Source organism: Nyctereutes procyonoides, unplaced genomic scaffold (genome assembly GCF_905146905.1).
Source record: "Nyctereutes procyonoides isolate TBG_1078 unplaced genomic scaffold, NYPRO_anot_genome, whole genome shotgun sequence".
Taxonomy (NCBI): Eukaryota; Metazoa; Chordata; class Mammalia; order Carnivora; family Canidae; genus Nyctereutes; species Nyctereutes procyonoides.
The window spans coordinates 77,189,646-77,213,462 of record NW_026575140.1 but is presented as its reverse complement, the minus strand read 5'-3'; the positions used below and the strand labels follow the sequence as shown (position 1 = coordinate 77,213,462).

At 41.1% G+C, this 23,817-nt stretch overlaps 1 protein-coding gene and 1 non-coding gene across 2 annotated transcripts in view; both read right to left on the bottom strand.

Annotated features, from left to right (window-relative positions):
• LOC129497440 (uncharacterized) overlaps positions 1 to 15,341 on the bottom strand; it is a 44,610-nt gene extending 29,269 nt beyond the window's left edge. Inside the window, exon 1 of the mRNA XM_055306325.1 lies at positions 15,317 to 15,341. The gene's annotated coding sequence lies outside the window, so the exon portion shown is untranslated. The remainder of the gene's footprint in view (positions 1 to 15,316) is intronic.
• A 1,940-nt stretch (positions 15,342 to 17,281) lies between these two features.
• LOC129498014 (U4 spliceosomal RNA) lies at positions 17,282 to 17,416 on the bottom strand. Its single transcript, XR_008662049.1, has one exon. It is a non-coding gene; the product is annotated as a U4 spliceosomal RNA (small nuclear RNA).
• Between the last annotated feature and the right edge of the window lie 6,401 nt (positions 17,417 to 23,817).

The window sequence follows — 23,817 nt, the reverse complement described above, 5'->3', positions numbered from 1 at the left end:
CCCCCCCAAATGAGCCTTCTCTTTTAACCCACAACTTCTATCGGGCAATAAGGCAAAATCATCAGTTCCTGAAAGAGAGATTAAAAGTAAATTATCACCCCAGAAGGAGCCGTTCCCCGTAAAAGGAATGAAGATAGTTTACTGCTCTACGGAAAATGCAAACTGCTTCCAAACTTTAGGTTAAAAACTTGGCAAAGGGAGTTTGGCCTCCCTGCGCGTCTGTCTTAGAGATGTTTATCCAGTGGATGGAGATACTGAGATGGGTCTGGTTTTCAGGTTTGTTTTCTGTTCCACATAAGGTTTCCATCAGATACAGTCGTGCACTGGGGCAGGCCAGGAGGCTGCTGGAACAGAGGCCCTGCAGTAACTGCAGAGGGGCTGTGCCCACACCTTGGTATGGACACAGGGACAGCACAGAGACCAAGCTGGAAGCTTCACTGGGGGCTGGTGGAGTGCCTGCTGACTGGCTCCTGACTCCCTAAGACCTTTTTTTTCCAGGTCGGCTTCCAGCTTCAAATGCCATATGGTCTTAGACAAGTCACTCGACCCCTCTGAGCTACAGATTCCCCATCTGTTCGGCAGTGAGTCTGGCTTACACCTACATCTCCAAGTTGTTTAAGGAAGTAATCTGAAATACAAGTTCTGCAGAAATGCCATCGGTAGTCTGGGCAAAAACAGCTCCCTGCACAGGGGCCTAAGTGCTTTCTACAGAACAAAGATAAGGGAGGCTGCTCAGTCGCGTTGCAGTTTCCTGTTCTCCACAACTCCCCTTGTAAAAAGGAAGTCCATGGGGGCAATGAGACACAGAGATTTCAGGTTTTCCAACAAGACAGGCTAAAGTTTGAATCCCTCCCCCATCTCATTCATTAGATATGTGACATGGAGGGAAAAAGTTTCTTAAACTATCTGTATCTAGTTTATGTCACTGTAAAACAGGAATAATGCTGGCCTCGCAGGTTTGCTGTGAGGATTCATAAAAATGAGAAAAAGTGTGCTAATGTGCTCATTGAAGTCTGGCTACTGTCGTTTATCATCACCCACTATTATGGTCACCAACTTTATTCTTTCTGGATTAAATCAAACAAGCACTCCTTGATGCATTCACAAACCTCCAGCTGCAGCTTAAGTCTTTTTGTTTTGTTAAAAATATGTTACTTTTTTCCTCATCATAAAAATAATACCTGGGTGTATTTCCACCTCCAGGAAGATGGAGTAGACACCCATTTCTCTATTCCTCTGACAAAGTACAACTCAAAAGCCTGGACATTATATATATCACAAACACAGGACTCTGAAATGTGTAAAGAAGGCAAAAGACTGGCTAGGAGCCTCAGGACCCAGGGCAGTGTTGCATATCCTGGGCTTTCTCTTTGCTTCATAGATGCCAGGCTTGGAGCTGAAGAAACTAAAAACTCAGAAATGGCAATAGGCATAGATTAAAAATAACCTCCACCACAGCCTGTGCACCCTAGCTGAAGGACCAGAAGAAAGGCAGTCTAGCAGGAGAGAAGGCTTTTAGACAATAATTGCTCTACTCCTGCCAAAAACACAGAGAACACTGTAGCCTTACCCTCACCCGTGCCAGCAAAGGCCAGTGAGGAGCCTAGATTTCTGTCCTAATCAGGCTGTAATGAGGCACCCACCACCCTCAACAGGTGTTGTCAGAAAAGACCAGGTAAGAAGCTGTACCTTTCATCCCTGCCAGACAGTAACCCCACCTCCCCAGGGTATCAAAGGAGACCACATGGGGGGCCTGGACCTCTACTCCCACCCAGAATGTTGAGACACCCTCCTCATCCCTACTAGGGTAGTATCAGAGGATGACTAGTGGGGAGTCAGAATGTTCACCACTGCCCAGCCATAATGAGGACACCCTCCCCATGGTGTCAGTGTAGCCAGATGGGGAGCAGTAAAAAGACACATCTACCCCTCCCAGCCATCTGGGAGATATCAGTAGAGGCCTAGAGGGGAGCCAGAACTTCCATTCCCATCTAGCTATGACAAAGATCCCTCCAATGGATGTCAATGATGACTCAGTGGAGAACATGCACATTTGCCTCCACTTGGCAGTATCAAAAGAGGGCCCTCTTCTCCCCTCTTGAAGTAATGTCAGAAGAAGTCAGTTAAAATGGAATGTTTAAATAAGATCCAGAATATCATAACATAAACGAAAGTGGCCAGGTTGTGATAGAAAATTACTCATCATAGCAACCAGACAGATTGCAAAGTGAATTAAGAAAAGGACATCAATAGGTGTCAAAACCAACACCAAAATAACAGCGATGTTAGAACTCTAAAGAGGATAAAAATGTTTCGGTGAACAATTATGAACATGCTTAAAAAGAATGAAAAAGAAAGAAAGCCTCAGCAAAGAAACAGAAATCTCCAAATAAACAGATGATTAAAAAAAGAACTAAATAGAAACTTCAGAACCAAAAGTAAAATAATTAAAATAAAAACTCATGAAATATAAATGGATTAAACTTCAAGTGAGACAGAGATTGGAAGAATGAATAAAAATACGACCCAACTACATGCTGTCTACAAGAGATGCACTTTAGGTCCAGAAATTCAAATAGATTGAAAGTGAAAGGGTGAGAAAAGATATTTCATGCAAATAGTAACCAAAAGAAAGCAGGGGGTGCTATCCTAATGTTAAATCCAACAGATTTCAAATCCAAAAAAGGTTACAAGGACAAAGGACATTGTATATTAATAATAGATTCAATACAGCAAGAAGATATAACAATTATAAACATATAAGCACTAATAACAGACCAGAAAAAGAAATAAAGCAATAATTGACAGAATCAAAATGAGAAATAGTTCTACAGTAATAATTGGAGACTTTAATGGTATACTGTCAATAATGGATAAAACAAAGAGAGGGAAGATAAAGAAATAGAAGACTCAAACAACACAGTAAACTAACAAGATCTAAAGACATAAATAGAACACTCTACCCAACAACAATAGAATATACATTCTTCTCAAGGCCATAGGGACAGTTCCAGGATAAGCCATGTTAACCCCCAAATTAATTGCCAATAGATTTTTACAGGTAAATGTCATACGATGGATCTTCTCTGACCACAATGGGATGAAGTTAGAAATCAATAAAAGAAGAAAAACTGGAAAACCCACAAATTTGTTGAGATTAAGCACTACAACTTTGAACAATCAATGGGTCAAAAAGAAATAAAAAATGGAAATTAGAACATATCTTGAGATAAATGAAAATGAAAACACAACATACCAAAACCTATGGGATGCAGTGAAAGCAGTGTTAGTGGGAAATTTTATAGCTAAAAAGGCTTACATTAAAAAGGAAGAAAGACTTCAAATCAAAAACCTAACTTTAAAACTTAAGGAATTAGAAAAAGATCAATGTAAACCCAAAGCTAGTAGAAGGAAGGAAATAATAAAAATTAGAGATGTAATTGAAATAGAGAATAGAAAATGACAGAGAAAATTGACAAAACCAAAAATTTGTTCTTTGAAAAGACCAACAAAATTTAACAAACCTTTAAGCTAACCTGACTAAAAAAGAGACAAGATGTAAATTACTAAAATGAAAAGTGGAAGTGGAGACAATACTACTGAAGCTACAGAAATATAAAGGATTTTAAGATACTTATATGCCAACAAATTGGATAACATAGATGAAATGGACAAATTACTATAAATACAAAATCTACCAAGACTGCATCATGGAATAAAAATCCTCAATAGACCCATAACTAGTAGGGAAATTGAATATGTAATGAAAAATCTCCCAACAACAACAACAACAAAAAGCTCAGATCTGATGGCTTCACTAGTGAATTCTACCAAACATTTAGAGAACAACAACTTTTTTCAAAAAAAAATTTTTTTTAATGAGGGAACATTCCCCACTCATTATATGAAGCTAGAATTGCCCTGATGCCAGAGCCAAAGACAATACAAAATTAGATAACAATATCCTTTATGAATACTGGTGCAAAAATCCTCAACAAAGTACTAACAAACTGAATTCACCAACGTATTAAAAGGATTGTACACAATGACCAAATTGGATTTATTTCTGGAATACAAGGATGGTTCAACATACAAAAACCAATTATGTAATATACCATGTTAATAGAATGAAGAATTGTTATAGAATAGAATGCTATTGCTTCAGAAAAAGCATTTGATAAAGTTCAATAAATTCAATTACCCTTTCATGATAAAAAACACTCAATACACAAGGAACAGAAGGAAACTACTTCAACATGATAAAGCTATATGAAAAACCCACAACAAATATCATACTCAATGATGAATGACTGAAAGCTTTTCTTCTATGATCAGAAACAAGGCAAAGATTTCCACTCTCTCACGTCTATTTGACATAGTATTGGAAGTTCTAGCCATAGCAATTAGGCAAGAAAACAAAATAAAAGGCATCCAAATTGGAAAGAAAAAAGGAAATTTATCTATTCACAGATGATATAATTTTATAGGTAGGAAATCCTAAAGATTCTATATCAGAATAAAACTGTGAAAACTAATAAATGAATTCAGCTAAGTAGCAGGATACAAAATCAATACACAAAAGTAACTTACATTTCTATGAAAAAGAAATTAATAAGACAATTTTATTACAATAGCATAAAAATATTTAGGAATTAAAGAAGAAATTAAAAGACTTATACAATGAAAACTACAAAATATTGCAGAAATAAATTAGAAATAAATAAATGGAAAGATGTCCCATGTTCATGGACTGACTCTATATGGTTAAGATGTCACTATTACCCAAAGTGTTCTACAAATTCAATCTATCAAAATCTCAACAATATTTTTTCAGAAATATAAAAATCCATCCTAAAATTTATATAGAATCTTAAGAGATCCCAAATAGCCTGATCAATCTTGAAAAAGAAGAACAAATTTGGAGGACTCACATTTCCTGATTTTAGAACTTACACATAAATTTGATAACTTTTAGATGAAATAGATAAATTCTTTGAGAAACAGAAACTATCACAACTCACCATATATGAAAGAGATAATTTGAATATTCCTATAATTATTAAGGAAATCAGGACGCCTAGGTAGCTCAGTGGTTAAGTGTCCACCTTCGGCTCAGGGCATGATCCTGGAGTCCCAGGATTGAGTCCCACATTGGGCTCCGGCATGGAGCCCGCTTCTCCTTCTGCCTGCATCTTTGCCTCTCTCTCTCCCTATCTCTCTGTGTCTCTCATGAATAAATAAATAAACTCTTTTTAAAAAATTATTAAGGAAATTGAGTTCATTAAGAAATTCCCCCCAAATAAATCTCTGGATCCAGTTAGTTTCAAAGGAGAATTTTATCAAACATTTAAAGGAAGATTGACACCAGTTTTATACAACCTTTTCCAGAAAACAGAAGAGGAAAGTACACCTAACAATTTATTTTATAAAGCTAATGTTACTCTGCTAGCAGTCAAAGATAGTACAAAATCAGTCAAAGACAATGCAAAAAAAGAAAACTATAGTCCAATATCCTTCAAGAATATGAACATAAAAATTCTTAACAAAATGTCATCAAATAGAATTCAGCAATTATAAAAAGAATTAGTCATCACAACCAAGTGGAGTTTATTCCAAAGATGCAAGGCTGGTTCAATATTCAGCTATCAATCAATGTGAATCATCATATTAATGGGGTAGAGGAGTAAAATCACATGATCATATCAATCAATGCAGAAAAAGCATTTGATAAGATTTAATACCCATTCATGATTCTTTAGAAAACTCTCAGAAAAAAAAATGGAAATAGGAGAACTTCCTAAACTTGATAAAGACCATCTACAAGAAGCCAATGGCTAACATTAAGTAGTAAAAGACCAAATGTTTTCCTCCTAAGTTCAGGAATAAAATAAGGATAGCTGCTCCCCAGTCTTATTCAACATTGTGCTGGATGTTCTAAATAAAGTAATGCAGAAGGCAAGAAAAGGAAATAAAAGACATACAAATTGGAAATGAAGAAATAAAATTGTATCTGCAGACAGAATGCTTGTCTGTATAGAAAATCCCAAGGCTCTACTTTAAAGATGCCTAAAACTAATAAATAAATTCAGCAAGATTGTAGGGTACAAGATGAACATAAATTTTATATTCATAAATAAATATTTTTATGCATTTATATATTACATATAAAATATAAATGTTCTTCTATTTATATACATTACCAATAAACATATGACACTAAAATTATAATATCATTTACAATCACTCAAAAAAATCAAATACTTATGTGCAAATCTAACAAAACATGTACAGGTCTTATACGTTGACAACTGCAAAACGATGATGAAAGAAATTGAAGAAAAGCTAAATAAATGAGTGACACATTGTATTCATGGATTGGAAACCTTAACATAGTAAAAGATGTCATTTCTTCCTCAAATTTATATACAGGTTTAATATAATTCCTATCAAAATCAGAGAAAGGTTTTTTTGTAACCACAGGCAAGATTATTCTAAAAATTTATATGGAGAGGCAATCTAAATAACTAAGATGATTTTGGAAATTGGGAACAAAATAGGAAGGCTCAGTCTACCTGATTTCAAGACTTTTTATATTACTACCATAATCAACACTGGTACTGGCAAAAGGGTAGACACACAGATCAACAGAAGAAAATAAAGAACACAAAAATAAACTGATATGAATATAGCCTGCTGATTTCTGACAGATGCAAAAGCAATTCAGTGGAGAAAAGACGACCTTTCAACAAATGGTGCTGGAGCAGTTAGACATCTATATGCAGGAAGGAGAGGAAGAAGAGGGAGGGGAAGGGAGAGGGAAAAAGAGTGGAGGAGGAGGAGAACCTAGAAGTAAGTCTCCCTCTTTAGATAAAAATTAAGGCAGAGCACCTGGGTGGCTCAGCAGCTTAAGTGTCTGACTTGATTTTAGCTCAATCCTACTCTAAGGGTTGTGAGATTGAGCCCTGCATGTTCTGCAGGGAATCTGCTTGAGATTCTCTCCCTTTCCCTTTCCTTCTTACCATCTCCCCACTCCTTCTCAAATAACTAAATAAGTCTTTTAAAAATATTAAATCAAAATGGATCATAGACTTAAGGATTTTTTTAAAACTCTAAAACTTTTTTTTAAAAAATAGGACAGTCTTTGGATCTAGGCTAGGCAAAAGATTCTACTCTGGACACCAGAAGCACAATCCATAAAAGGAAAAATCAATAACTTGACCTATATCAAAATTACAGACCTTCTCTTAATGAAAGATCCTGATGAGAGGATAAAAAGACAAGTTACATAGTGGGAAGAAAGATTTGAAAACTTCATATCTGACAAATAACTAGTACCTAGACTATATAAAGATGTCTCAACTCTTGACAGCAAGAACCACCAAACACTCCAACTAGAAAATGTGCAAACACCACGGAGAGACATTTCACTAAAGAGAACATATAGGTGGCAAATAAGCACATGAAAATATATTAGTCATTAGGGAAATGCAGGTTAAAAGCATGATGAGATAACATTATACACCTCATCAAATGCTGATGAGGGTACAGAGAAACTGGATCGCTCATACATTGCCAGTGGGGGTGTAAAGTGGTACAGCCACTCTGGGAAAGAGCTTGGTAGTTTCTTTTACAACCAAACACACAACTACCATAGGGCCCAAAAAATGCAATACTGGGCATTTATCCCAGAGAAATTAAAACTTACATTCACACAAAAACCTGGGCACAAATGTTTATTGCAGTTTTATGTATTCGTAATAGTGAAAAAACTGGGAACAACCCAGATATCCTTCTACAGGTGAATGGTTAAATAGCCTGTGGTACATCCACAGTATGGAAAACTACCCTGCAATGAAAAAGGAATGAATTGTCAATATACAACATAGGTGAATCCCCAGAGCATTGCATGCTGTATGATTCCATGCCTAATATGACAAAATTACAGATAGGGAGAAGAGGTTGGTGGATGTCAGAGGATAAGGGGTGGTTGAAGCTCCAGGGAATTGAGTAGGGCTCTAAAAGGATAGCATGAGAGATTCTTGGGACGATGGACTCTTGATGGAATCAATATCAATACCCTGGTTGTGATATTGTGCTATAGCTTTGTAAGATGTTACCATTGGAGAAAAATGGACCAAGGGTACATGGTCGCTCTGTGCTATCTCTTACAACTGCATTTGAATCTGTACCTATCTCAAGATTAAAAGTTTAATTTAAAAAAATAATCTAGAGTAATTTTAGGAAATCTGGAAAATATATATACAGAAAATAACAATCATGTGTATCATCACCACTCAGAGACAACCACTTTTTAATAGCCAGGTATGGTTAATGGAAGTTTTGAAAATCTTTCTGAGCATGAATAATTTCAAAGAAAGATAACCCTTATTCAGTGGAAGAGATCCTATGTCCCAAATTTTCAGCATGAAAATTATTCAACTTCAGAAACTCCTAATCCTACAATGGCTTCCTATATATAAGGTGGAGATATATCTCCTACTGGTTCTGTTTATATTTTATATGTAATATATATTATTAATATGTATAGTTATTTTTTACATATACTATATATTAAAATATACATAAATATAATAAGGAATTGGCTCACATAATGGAGGCTGAGATGTCCCAAGATACACAGTTATAAGATGGAGATCCAGGAGAGTTAATGTAGTGTCAGTCCAAAAGCCAGCAGGCTCAAGACCCAAGAAGAGCCAGTGTTAATTCAAGTTCAAGTCCAGAGGAGGAAAAGACCTATAACTCAGTTCGAGGCAGTCAGGCAGGAGTTTCCTCTAACTCATGAGAGGGTCGTCCTTTTTTGTTCTATCCAGGCCTTCACCTGATTGCCTGAGGCCCACCCACATTAGGCAATCTGGTTTACTCAGTCTACTGATCCCAATGTTAAACTCATCCAGAAACTTCACGGACACTCAGAATAATGTTTGACCAACTATGTGGGCATCCTGTAGCCAGGTCAAGTTGACACACAAAATGAGCCATCACATGGCCTGATGTCATTCTCTGCCCCACCAGTGAATCGCCAACCCACCTCTCCCAACACTTTGGCTGATTTCCTGAAAGATTTCTCATCTAAATACAGAGATCAAATTCTGCTTTGTTTACAAAAACCAGTGAGATCATAGCAGGGATGCTGTGGAACTTGGCTGTAGTATTTTCCCCCCAAATATCCTGCATCTGGAATATATCTCAAGGGAGTTACTAAGTGATAGTACCAGGGTAAAAGTACCCCAGAGGGAATGGAGTGTTAGTTTTATGATATAGGAGAGGAGTGATATGATTCAGCAAGAAAACTATGGTGTGTGCATGCACACACACACACACACACACACACAATGGGACCTATGGCCTGTCATGCCAGGTGCTCACTTGTCCTGTAGTGAACATCTCAGTCTGGTGGTGCAGACTCATATCAGGACACTTTAGATGTGTCTGTTCTGCAGAAGAATTATGGCTCTCCCTGCTGCCACTGTGTACCTCAACTTCTCTAACCATAAAGTGGGCATCTTTGATCTGTCTTTGGCCCACAGAGGTCTTAAGAAGTGTAGTGATGCCTCTACTGCATTTCAACCCCTTAAAAAAAAACCCTGCATAAATAAGTCAAAGGCCACTCTATAAGAAATATTTCCAAGTTCATAAATCACCCAGATCCTGAGGAGATTCTCTGTAAATATTTAATAAAAGTAGATAAATGGCTGGCAACATGAGGATTCAGCTTGCAACAGAGTTCAAAAAGAAAAAAAAAACAAACCTCACAGAAAACTAAAACCCACATGGAGCACCTGATGAAGTGAATCTATTTTGGCCGTAGAGTTCTCTTGCTCTATGGACCCACCTCCCAACGGAATATTTTTCATCATACATTAATCTACTCTATGAGCCAGCCGTTCTACTCCTGGTATTCACCCAAAATAAATAAAACACCTGTCCACAAATAGCCTTGCACAAAACTATTAATAGCAGTCTTACTCATAATAGTGAAAATCTAGAAACAACCCAAGCATCAATTACCAGGTGAATGGATAAACAGATTGGTGTATATTCACACGATGGAATATTTCTGTGAACTAAAACAGAGCTATGCAATAATACAATGCAATACGAAATAGAAAGGAATACATAAAATGCTGATATAGGCAACCACCTGGATGGATCTCAAAATCATTTTGTGGAGCTAAAGAAGCCAGACACAGAAGAGTACATGCTGCATATTTCCATTCACAGGAAGTTTGGAACAGAGAAAATTAACCTATTAGGAGATAAATTACTGCCAGGGATGTGTCTGGAAGCAGGATGGGGTTAGAGGTGGTGGGAAGCAAACATCTGGGAAGAAGAATAAAGATACTTTCTGGGGAAATGGAAATGTCCTATACCTTGTGTGGATGAGATGGTTTCACAGGTGTACAGAATTATTGAACTAATCAAACTGAAAAGATGTGCATAACATTGTATATAAATTATATCTTGATAAATAGTTTTTTTTAAGATTTTGTATATTTATTCATGAGAGACAACAGAGAGAGAGGCAAAGACATAGGCAGAGAGAGAAGCAGGCTCCCAGCAGGGAGCCCGACGTGGGACTTGATCCCGGGACTCCAGGATCACGTCCTCGACTGAAGGCAGTGCTAAGCCGCTGAGCCACCCGGGCTGCCCTAAAAAGTTTTTTAATAGTCAGACCCACCCATACCAGAGGCAGAAAAACGATCGAACTGGATAAAGTTTGAACTGGCAGTGTGAAACAAAATTGAGTTACGTTTTGATCACATCCTTTGATTCTGCTTGTTGGAGGTAACAGTGAAAACACATGACGTATTTTGTCCAAGAAAGGAAAGGAAGGAAGAAAGGGGGATGTCCGACACCCTCCCTGACTTTTCCTGTTGAATATAGTTTTCTTCCCTCCCCCTCGACTCCCTTGTTCTATCCATTTAACATTTCCTCCATGTGGGGCACTTGGAGCTCTCACCGACACCCTAAGGTGGTTGGCTCAGTGTGGATGAAGACCTGGAGCAAGCAAAGGATGCCCCAAGACAGTATACAGTCGAGGGAGGACTTGCATGGTACCTGTTCTAAGTGCCAAAATTAGAGGAAAAACCCCTTCCAGGGGAGCCAGGGTGGGGATGAGGGAGGGGAAGCGTCACCGAAGCAGTGGGGTGAATGTACATGGAAGAACTGGGAGTATTTTAATCCGTGTGGACAAGGAAGAGAGAAATTCTACAAGGAAGGAGTCATCACCAAAGGCACAGAATCAGAAATTCACCAGGAATGTGGGGGAAATTAAAAGGACGAATTAGAGCTACTACTTGTTGAATAGCTTCGTTGTGTCACCAATGGATATAAGAGCATCTATTTCCCTGGTTAACCTTCAGGACATCTCAGTTTACGGATATGGGAAGGAAGTCAGGGAGGAACTGAGGGACCTTGCTCGAGCTCTCCCACCTAACAGATGCAGAGCTGGACTTGGAATCCATGTCCATGGCTCCTGGACTTGCAAACTACACGGTAATGCCATTGCCCTGGGCTCATGAGGACGAGGTTGCAACGGGGGTCTTAAGGCCTTTTCAGCAAAAGGTCTTATGCTGACTAATCAAGTAATTAACTAATCAAAACAGAGCTAAGGGGCTATTTAGAAATATGGAAGTGATAATAGAATGAAAAGTTGGGGGACCTGGTCATAGAGAATTTGAGTAACAAGTTAAGGGGTATCAATTTATTACAAGTAAAGAGAAGTCATTAGAATTCTTTTTTTTAAGACTTTATTTATTCATAAGAGACACACAGAGAGGCAGAGACATAGGCAGAGGGAGAAGCAGGCTCCCTGCAGGGAGCCCGATGTGGGACTCAATCCCGGGGCCCCGGGATCACGACCTGAGCCAAAGGCAGATGCTCAACCACTGAGCCACCCAGGCATCTCTAGTCATTAGAATTCTTAAAGGAAAACTTAGTGAACATGAAAGAAAGGTTCTAAGAAGACTATTCTGGCCATGATGAACAGGACAAGTTAGGTGCGAACCAACAGCCAGGATAGCAAGTAAGAGAATATTAGGATACGGTGTCAGTTCTAACACGAGACACTTTAAATGTCCCTGTTAAGGGAACAATAGGGAGGACAGAATTTTTCAAATATTCAAGAGTCATTATAGAAGAAGTATGCTCAAACCTAGAGTCTAATAGCATAAAGAGCTGAGCAAGGTGAGCCAGGGAAGGAGAAAAGGGTTGGAGGGGTCAAGCCTTGGTTCTGGGAAAAATGGTTCTGTCACCGTCTGGAAGGAGGAGAGGGTGGTCAGCTAATCAGTGCAGTACCTTTGTGTTTGCCATCCGGCGAGATATGCAGACTTAGCAAAGTTTGCAGGGGTTGATAGCGGAGACCTGAAACCTGGAGCGTTAGAGCCACTGGACTAAGAGCTTGGACTCAATCAGACAGAGCAGACCAGGATTTGACACCTACCAACTACCTGGTTCTTCCTCTGAAAATGAAATAATCGATGTGCCTTGTTTACAGGGTCGATTGGAGCATCCAAATGCACAGTAAGTGCTCAATAAACATCAGCTCTTGTTTTTAAGGCATGTGTATAGTTTGGGAGAAAGGAGAGGACGGGTGGCAGAGAGGACACGGATGAGGGGGAAAAAATCAGAGAAATTTACAAAGACTTTGAAAAGTGCTACCTGACATACACCTGGAGGGTCTTTAGGAGAGATTGATAAACATAGGAGGGTGGGGTGAGAATGGACCTCTGGCAGTTGCAATCCGCAGACTAAAGGAAGGCAAAGTCAGATGTCAGGGGGTCAAGGAACCAGTGGAGACAGTAAATGTAGACAAATAAGACAAGCAGTAAAAGGAAAGGGAGACCTGGAAAAGATATTAGAAAAAGAACAAATTTGGGGTGCCTGGGTGGCTTAGTGGTTGAGACTTTGGCTCAGGTTGTGATCCTGGGGTCCCAGGATCGAGTCCCATATCAGGTTCCCCACGGGGCTCTGCCTATGTCTCTGCCTTTCTCTGTGTGATTGCATCATGAATAAAGAAATAAATAAAATCCTTTAAAAAAAAAGAATTCAAATGAGTATGTATTTGCAACATCTAGAAGACTGGATTGTGATTAACAGCAGAAGTAAACCAAGTAAGTTCCAGTGAAAAAAGAAATACAACATATACTTAGGAGAGAAATGATAATTAAGGGACCAAACCCCAGATGGAGGCAGAAAGCAATGAAGTCCAGGAGAAATGTAGATGAAGTAGCCTGAGAGACCAAAAGAGAAATCTCTTATCCGGAGAGGATGAAGAAGAGACAGAGAATTGGGGTATAAGGAAAAAGATGTATTCTGAGGCCCTGTGGGCGTCAGAGAAGAATGTGTCTGCAAGGCTAAGCCATTCCAAGCCTTTGGATTCTCTGTAAGAAGCAGAACCAGTGACCTCAGGCCACAAGGAAGGGAGCCCATCACACCCCTCATTTCCACTGGCCCCAACGTGAATACATACACATGGTCTTACTGTCAAGGGGAGAATATTTTTGCTCCATGCAGATAAATGCAACACACACACAGGCCGTCCTAGTAACTTCTCTTGGTTGGCCACCTCTGCAAAATATTGTTCCAGGTGCCCAGCGACAAAGATCGCCACATATTCCCCCGATACTAAAGTAGAAGTTGAAAAGTTTAGACCGCAGATTTGGTGAGGGGTGTGCTCTCACCGGGTTCCCTCTGGATCAATGATTTCTGTAGAAATTGTAAATGTCCCAATTCTCTAATGTATGTGGCTTTGAAGCCTTAGTCTCACAGGGGCCTAATTCAACATTTGGCAATCCATTGGAGTATGTGGTACTTGGCATTTTCATTGCTTCATTATTTAAAGGGCAATTCATTATGTGCAATGGAAACAAATAAAACTCTATTTCTGACATTTCTAAATCTGAACCCTGAACTCTCAATAAACCTTCCAGTTTCAAAATAATTATTTAAGCAAAGCCCTGGTGTATTCACTCTAAACCATTGAGCAGTGCTCCTAATGGTTGGTGACGCAATCTCGGTGCTCAGACTTGCGCATTGGAACTTCCCCGAAGAATATTAAATAGTCCCCCTCCGCTACAACCCATTAAAGGCAATCTTGTCCTCACAGGCCTCAATCAAATTTGCACAGCAATTAGTCCTGCACAGGGTTTGATACATTTCTTAATTATAAAACAACTTTGTACTCTATTGGCCCTTTCAGATGGGTTAAGAGAACATTAATTACCTCCTCCTGAGACATCAAAGAGGGTTTGTGTTTTTTTTTTTTTTTAAATCCCCATCTTAGGGGTGAATAAAGCAAGACATAAGGAGGAACTAACATTAACATCTCTTGAGCACCTACTACGCGCGAAGTTCTGTTTGGGGTGATGTGCGCTTGTGTGAATCAGCCTGTGGGTAAATTATGAATCCTGTTTTGCAGATGAGAAGAACGCATTTGGAAAAGTGAGGTCACCTGTGCGGTTGGTCACATTGCTAGGAAGTGGGCCTCCCTGTCAGTCAAGTGTGGTGTCATCACTGAGGGAGGTTGAGGATGATTCCCTTGACTTTTTAGAAAATGGCTATTATTAGCCATCACGCAGTTTTGAGCACCCTCGGGAGGTATGCCAGTGTGCTCGGTGCGGCGAGGCGGGTAAGGACTGGGTCCCTGTTCCCAGGGCAGACCTCAAACAAGGGAGTCCTGTGTCCCGCGTCCATCAGGCCAAGGCGCCCCCCCCACCCCCCGGCTCCCCGGGACCCAGATCCCTGGGAATGGTCACCTCTCCTTTTGACCTCGGTCTCAGGCGTCGCGCGGGGAGGGCAGTGACGCCTTGTCGGGGTGGGGGTGGGGGGTCGGGGGGGCATCCCCGCCAGGAAAAAGCACCGAGGCACCCGGAGCCGCGGCCTCGGCGTCAGAGAAAGGCCACGGCTCCCTCCCCTCCCGTGGGCTCCGCGACCCAGCCCCGCGCCCTCCGCACCCCCCCCCCCACCTCCAGCCAGACTAGATTTGTTTTCACGGCAATCTTCCTAAATTGCGCATTTCATAAGACCTTCAGGAAAAAGTCAGGAAATGAGGTTTAGAGGAAGACGGAGGAGGAGGAGGAGGAGGAGGCGGCGGCGGCGAGGAGGGGGCCCGGGCGGGGCGGCGGCGGGGGGAAGCGAACTCCGGGAGAGCGGGGCCTTCATTATCGCGACCTGCTCTGCGCACATCCTCCCGCTCCCCGCGTGCCACCCTCGCGCTGGATGCGAGCCATCCTGCGGGCTAATGAGCGGAGCGCACGAGATAACTAATCCTAATGCAATTACCGCTCGCCATTACCCTGATAGGTTGGAGGCGCTCCCCGCGTGCCCCCCAGCCGGAGACGCGCCGCTGCAGATGTGCCTGCGCCTCCCGCCCTAGACGTTTTGACAGCTGTACGCAGGGCCGGCCCCCTCCCCCGCCCGCGTCCCGGGAGAGCGAGCTTTGAACCCACCCCCCGCGCCCCCGCGCCCCCAGCAGCCCGTCCTCGGAGGTGAAATGCAACCGGAGCAGCTGGAGGGGAGCGCGGCCGGCGGCGCTGGCTGCGGGGCGCGGGGCGGGGCGGGCGGGAGCGCGGGGGCCTCCCCCATCCCCGCTCCCCCCTCCCTCCCCCTGCCCCTCCCCGCCCCGGCCGCTGCGGCCGCAGGGAAGAGCCCCCGCGCGCCCGCCGGGCCGCTCCTGGCCGGGCCTGCGCTCCCGTGATAGGGGGATGGTTCGCAGCACACACGTTCCTTTGTCTGGTCCGACCACGTGCTCTGTTTGCACAGCCCCATGTGGTACCACTGGAGGAAATCGAACCAGCGCTCAAAGTTCAAGGAACAGCCAAGCTCTGCTGGGAAGCGGCTGGGCCGGGGCCGGGGGAAGGGATGGAGCGGGAGGGGCAGGCCCCGGCGGGGGGGGGGGGCGCAGGGCCGCGCGGGGTGCAGGCGGCTGCGGGTCCCCGCGGAGCGCGCGCGGTGGGTGGGAGCGCCCGCCCTGCCCGCGCTGGAAGTGGGCTTGGATTCTCATCATCTCGTGTGTTTCAAAGAGCTTTATGGCCGATAGAGGCCTCCCACTACCTCGGGCTCACTGAATCCTTACAAAGAGACGGGATGCCAAAGTGCCTCTCCTCCTTGGGGTAGAGAGCGGGAGGGGAAAGGCCGGAGCCCCTGAACCCTGGACCCAGGGCTCTGACCCTCCAGGCGGCCAGTGCGGCCGCTCCAGCTATGATGGCAAAACGCAGCAGACAGTGATCATTTGTCTCCTTCCTCTCCCTCCTTCTCCTACCCTCTCCCTTCCTCCCCCCTCCTTCTCTCTCTCTCTCTCTCTCTCTCTCTAATTACAGAACAATACACATTTGTGGTTAAAAAAATTCAAACAATTCAGAAACGTATGAAACATAAATGTACAATGTAAAAAGGGAAAGTTTTCCATATCCAATTTCCCAAATATAGTCATGGTTAAGATGTACAGTCATTTTCTTATTTTTCCATGCGTGCCTGAACGTATTTATGCAGTTTATAAATACTTGTGTCTTAAAAAAAAAAAAAAGAGGGGGGATCTTACTACACATGCCATTCAGTTAAATCTGTTCAGTTTAACGCATCAAAGAATATATCTTTCCCAAATAGAATATATAAATCTAGACCATTGTTCTTTTTAACAGCTGCATAGTATTTCTTTGTACGAATGTATTATTATTTGATTGTGTAGTCAAATGACTGTCAGTTTTTATCTTAAAAAAGCCAAACTAAACGTATATGACATATATGAATCTGCATCATATATGACTATCAATATATATTAGCATATATCCATAAATATCCACAAATATACACTGTATATTGTGAAAATATTATTTTAGATGAGTACCTAAATTTTCTAATTCTAAACAGCATTGCATTAAAGGTAAGACACATTTTAAAGATTTTATTTATTTATTCATGAGACACAGAGAGAGAGAGGCAGAGACATAGGCAGAGGGAGAAGCTGGCTCCCTGAGGTGAACCCAATGAGGCACTAGATCCCAGGACCCCAGGATCATGACCTGAACCAAAGGCAGATGCTCAACCACTGAGCCACCCAGGAGTCCCATAAGGCACATTTTAAGTTTTAATAAACAAGGCCAAATCGTTCGATAAAAATGTTACACCAAATTACAATGCACGTAAGAAAGCTAACCATTAGTGCATGACATTACTGTATGAAACCCAACTGCCTTCGACTCATACCTGACCTGAGAGCATTTGTAAATCTTTTTAATTCTTGTTTATTCAACAATATAAAAATATGATGTTTTAAAAAGTGAATTTGAGAATATTTCTAATAATATTTTTACTAGCTAATTGCTATTTTTCAATTAGCAATAATCGCGCCTCAGATAAACCTTGTTGGCTATGATACTGCCACTTGTGCAAAGCTTGCCATTTTTCTTCTAGAAGTTGTACCTTCTGCTTGTTTATTGATTTACTTCTTTTTTCTTACTTATTTGAAGAATTCCTTTGACTACTTTGCAAAGATTTTTCCCAGCTCATTTTCTATCTTTCGATTATGTATACAGAAATGTGAAATGCTTAATGTAGTCAAACTGGTCAATCTTTATCTTTATGGTTTATAGGTTTCATGCCATGCTTAGAAAAACTTTTCAAACCTCCAGAAAATTAAACTATTCTGCTATATTTCCTCTTAACATTTTTGTGATTGTTTCCTTATTTTATTTAGCAGATTTTTTAGAAAGATTTATTTATTTATTTTGGGGAGAGAGCACAAGAAAGAGGAGCAGAGGGAGAGAGAGAGAGAATCCCAAGCAGATTCCATGCTGAGTGCAGAGCCCAACATGGGGTTCAGTCCCACAAACCTGATATCACGACCTGAGCTGAAACCAAGAGTCAGATGCCCAACCAACTGGGCCACCCAAAGACCCCCTCATTTCACTGAGCAAGTAATATATGCCAGATATTCTTTTAGAGGCCAGATATGTGCACACGGTTCCTAAATTCATGGAATTATATTCTAGAGAGGGAGATTGACGACAAACAAACGAATGAATGAATAAGCAATTACAAAATTCAAAGCACTGTGACAAATAAATGGAGAATAACAGAGAGAATAATTACAGAAGGTGAAATTTACACTGAGCTCTGAAAAGTGAGAGGTAGCCAGTCATGGAGGTGAAGACCATTCCAGGCAAAAGGATCAGTATATGCCAAGGTCCTGAGGAGGAAAATTTGAGGAACTTAAAGAAAGCCTGTATGACTTTAATACTGTCAGCAATGTAGTGAATCAGAAGATAAACAGCCTTATAGACCAAGATGAGGAAGAAACCAATGGGTGCCTTGTAGACCCAGGTAAGGAATCCATTTTATTCTAATGCAGTGGGACACCACTGAATAGTTTAAGGGGAAAAAGTATCAGGTTTATGTTTGGAGTTATCTAAAAGAATGTTCTGCTTCCTTGAGAATGATGTAAAGGGCAAAAGAGACGAAGCAGAGATCCAGACAGGATCCTGGGGGAAAAGGACTTGCTGGATAGTGATCAGGGTCGACAGGGAGATGGGAAGATTCAGGAACCATTTGAGAGGACATTGACATGACTTGCTGATGGAGCAGATGTGGGAGATGGGAGAGAAGCAGGAGTTATTAGCATGACTTCTCGGTTCCAATTTGAGGAACTGGGTGGACACTGGTACCAGTGGTACCATTTCTTGATAAATGTAGATTGGAGACAGATGAGGTGGAGGGGGTCTAGGAATTGCTTTCAGCATGTTGAGTTTGAGATTATGATGAGCGTTTCAAGTGGACCTATTAAGTAGATGGTCAGTGGGACAAAACTGAAGCTGGGGAGAGAGGACTAGGTAAGAGGTAAAAATTTAGAAATTGTTGACCATTATGCATTTAAGTCCAGGAAAAGAGTATACAGAGAAGAGCAGAGATCTTGGCTATAAGCCCTAAAGAACTTCCATATTCGGAGTTGAACTGAGAAGAAGCCAGCAGTGTAGACCGCAGAGTCAAGGAGGTAAGGCATAAAGCCAGGAGAGGTTGGTATCTCTCAGAGATGGAGACAGGAGAAATAGTCAACACCATCAAATGCTGAGGAGACATACCATAATTTATGAAGACCAAAAAGAATCCATTACAGTTGACAACAAAGAGCTTACTGATGATATTGGCAAGACCAGTTTCAGTAGAATAATGAGGTAGAGCTTATAATTTGAGAACCATGGCAACCTCCCTGAGTGAAAACCTGGAATTTAATAGGAGATTTCTGTAGATTCAATGCCTTTATCTGGTGTTTCTCAAACTTTGCTGGGCATTAGACTCTCTAGTCAAATGTACAGTTGCCTGAGCCCCAACCCGAGGGTCCCAGGGTCAGAATTCTAAATAAGATCTTCAGGTGATTCTGATACATAGCAAAGTTTGAGAATCACTGCTTTAACCCAAGGGCAGATTTCTTAAAATGGAATTTCAGATTCTACGTCTGAGGAGAAGAGGAAAGATTTAAGGACAGATGGCCTTTCGGTATCTTTCAGATCATATCACATAAGCAGCTGTCTGCTCTTTTATGAAAACAGTGACCGTACAGAAAAATATATCACTTGGCATTATACCAAGTTTTATGTTTTAACCCAAACATAAATTGGACTCCCTGAACACAAGCTGAACTCCATATTTCCCCTGCCTATTGGAATATAACTATGACTTGATTCAAATAGTATTCACAGGTGAAATTCCCTTTTTTTCTTTTTTTAATAAAGGCCTGCCCAGAATTCAAAAATATCTCTTTTCCCATTGTTTCTCTAACCAACTGGATGGTCTAAGACAGAAACCATCTCCTTAAAGGCAAAACAACTGCTGGTTTGGAAACTCAGTCAACTCCCTTTGATTTAGCAACTCCACTCCAGGCAAGCACTTTTATATACATTAATGAATCCTCAGATGAACCTTTTGAGGCAATTACTTTTATTTCTATTTTATGGATGGAAAACTGTAACTAGAATAAATGGAGCTGAAATCAGTTATTAAAGATGTCTCAAAAATAGCATTCCCTAGCTTTGACTATGTTATCCCAATTATGGAAGGAAAAATGGATGGCTCTTTGCCCATGTAATACTTGGATTTGTCTTTCCTTACCCTCTTGGCTTGGCTGTGTAGATCAGATTGTTAACAGCCTAGGCTCAGCCATGGCTTATCAACTGGATTTTTATTCTTTCCCAATTTGGACATAGAACATGATGTCATGGAGGGCATAAGCATGAGCTCCAGGGGCCAAATTCTGGCTCTGCCCCTTTGTGACTGTTGCCTTGGACAAGTCTCTTAGCCTTTCTAGGCTTCATTTGCCTCACATGTAAATCAAGGAGCTCTCAAAAAAAGGTGTTGTGAGTATTCAGTGATAAATATCACACATACACACACACACACACACACACACAATATGCTCAATATCCAGTAACTATTACTATTTATACCAAACCCCATTACACTCCTCAGTCAAACCCCAGTTCTGCCCAAATGGCCCATCAGATATATTCCTGAAATATTTTGTAGGGAGATACTGCTGTTTCTTATTCCTCTCTAACCCCTGATGGTGTTATTTCAACAGTGTTCTGACCATCTCCTGAGTTCCCCATAGCCACCCGCCTCCATAAGATCTTAGTTTGGATCCTGAAAGAGAAGGTGTGTTCAACCCCATTTCTCTCTAAACCCAGCAGTAATATAGACACACTTACCCTGGAAAATTGAGGAAAGAAAAAGGCTTTGCCAAAATTAACCAACTACATAACGAATTCATATTCAAGTGTCAGGATCTAAACATAAAATTTTCCACCACGTAAATAATGACTGGGTACTACTAAAGTCAGAAAACTCTAGAACAGCCCAATTATTCCATAGCTCTGACAAGTGGGAACTTCTTTGTAATGTCCATTAATTTGTATCTCCTATAGCTTTCATCCTACCTTGAAGGACCATAAAGAAGTTAGCCTATCAAATGTCTAGCAAAAGAAAACAGCGCCTTCTTGAGTTTTCTCTCTCCCAGCAACATATCCCCAGATCCTTCAGTTACTCCTGACATAATAGTTTTTGTTTTTTTCATTGTCCTGTCTATGATCCCCAAATACATCATTTGGGCTACCCCAAATTAATGCAAAGGTGGACTTTAACCAGCAAGGAGAGCAGGCTTACCCCCACCTCTGTCCTAAACACGGTTTCTTTTACCCAATTAACATGATATGCATTTAGATACAACCACAAGGTTGTATCTAAGGTAGAGGTGAGGTAAAGTCCATTTCCCTACATTCTGCTCTTGCCACTGGAAAGTACAGCTGTGGAGACTTCGGGACTTTTCTGCAGTAAAATGAAGTTTCCTATCACCAGATTTATGAGAGATAAAGACAGTTGTGAAGACATCTGAAGTGGCTTCCTGATTTCAGTTTTAAAGTCAGTAGTTCCAGTGGTAACCTCCTGATTCTTCTTTGATCATGGCAGAAGCAGAAGTTCCCTGGGCCAACCAATTCCACGGTATTGTTCCGAGAGGCCCACCCTAGAGCTTGAGCTCCTCCAGCATACCCAACAATTCTGGAAGTACCTAATTCCTTGTATTAGATCCCCTACTGATTAAATGGATGTAGTGCCTTCTGTTCCCTGCAATTGATGCTACTAATTTTGGCCAATGAGGAGGATTTCACAAGATGAAATACATTATAGAAATTTAAAGTGTTGGGGGATCTCTGGGTGGCTCAGTGGTTTAGTGCCTGCCTTCGGCCCAGGGCGTGATCCTGGAGTCCTGGGATCGAGTCCCACATCGGGCTCCCTTCATGGAGCCTGCTTCTCCTTCTGCATGTATCTCTGCCTGTGTGTGTGTGTGTGTGTGTGTGTGTCATGAATAAATAAATAAAATCTTTAAAAAAAAGAAATTTAAAGTGTTGCTTTTTATTCACATATATGTGATATCCATGAGACTGGAGCTGGATGGAAAGATGGTTGGACATGTGGATGGATGGACATAGGAAACATTAACCATATGTTTATCCCCCAGGGTACCAACACTGGCTGGCATCTATATTATTGATAAAGATAGGTAGTTTGTCCACAATTCTAAACCTACTATTTTGATCAGAAGTTGTGGTTGCAAAGGACAGAAACACAACTTGAAATAATTTAAGCAAAACAGGGAGATTAGTAATAATTCAACAGGAAAAGGGGCAAAAGTTGGACATGGCCTTAGGGACAACTAAACCAAGGATCAAATGTTCTAAAAAGTCTATCTCTGTTTCTCTCCAAATGCTAATTTTTTTCTCTCAAACTATCTTACTGAACAGGGTGGGATATATGGCTGCCACTACTCCATATTTGTGTCCCAGTGCTCCAAAACCAGAGGTGTAAATACAGGCCCTCTTCTCCAACTGAAATTGGGAAAATCCCCAGATAAAAATTCTGAACATAGTTTGGATCTTATGCCCATCCCTTGGATCAGTCACTGTGGTCTGGAAGTGAGGTACCAAGAATATCCCTGGATGGACCACACAATCAACATGATCGCCCCTGTGGCCAGGGGAGCAGAGTCTATTAGCAGGAGGAAAGCAGAAGAATGGCACTGAGCAGAGAGCAATCCTCACCCCCAGACCCAAAATGATCTGAATGATTCACCAACTGCAGCCACTAGGCTTTTAGATGTTAACTCTTCTCAGAGGATTTAAAACCACTGACGTGACCACAACACTAAGTCCGTCTCCATGTTACTACTCTGATGAACATGTTTCTGAAAGATTTCATCCGTGGAGGATTTTGAAACTAAGACATTTTTCTCAAGGTCAGTTGCTTGGCCACATCAAACATTTAGAATCTAGAAATAAGAAAAAAAAAAGTCACCTTTGAATAGTTAGAAGATATGTCTAAAAAATCAAGGTGTGGGGATGATGAAAAAGTTCTGGAAATAAGATACTGGTCATAGATATGTAACATTGTGAATGTACTTAATGCCACCATATTGTACACTTCAAAATGGCTAAAATGTTAAATCTTATGCATATTTCACCGCAATAAAAAAAATTAAGCTAGGTATCTAATTCATTTACCCATTGGTGAATTCACTTATTTGCCATTTATTTTACTTTGGTCTCCAAGGAAAATCTCAAGTGTAGGGACATACCTATGGAGAAATGGGATAAAAAATGATAGGGTTTGGAATGATCCTCCATGCACTCAGCTCTCCAAGAGGAAACCCTTAGAATGCCACAGAATTCTTGAGCTAAAAGTGTTAGCACAGATCATCTCATTAATCCTCCACTTGTCACTAAAGAGCATTTCACTCCATCCATCTAGGACACCTAATTCATTCCAGACACACATGCTTCAACTGGTTTAGAAATGCCACCGACAGTAATGGCCCTCCCAGGCTTCATAAGTAAAACTTAGGCGTGGCCCAGACTGGAAAGAAATGGTCATGTGAAGGATGTTAGTACAATGCCCCCACCCCTTGCCACGTCATAATGAGCCAGTAGGCATCTTCCTTCCAACTCATAGAAATTCATTTAGAATGAAAATGAGTCCCTGGGAAGACCCTGGAAAATGAGTCTTCCACACTCTTAACCTTAAGATCCCAAGACTATTCTGTAAGAAGAAAAAGAAGACATAATGTTTTTTTTTTCTTCCCTAAATAACGGAATAATGAGCTCAGAGAAGGCTAAGATGAACCGAAGGAAGTCGTCTAGGATCATTTGGAATTTTAGAAACAGAGATCAGAAGTCTAGTACTGTGATCTATTTCACCCTGTCCTGTTCAGATAACTATTCATTGCTCCATGAGACAGAGGCTGTGATGGAGAAG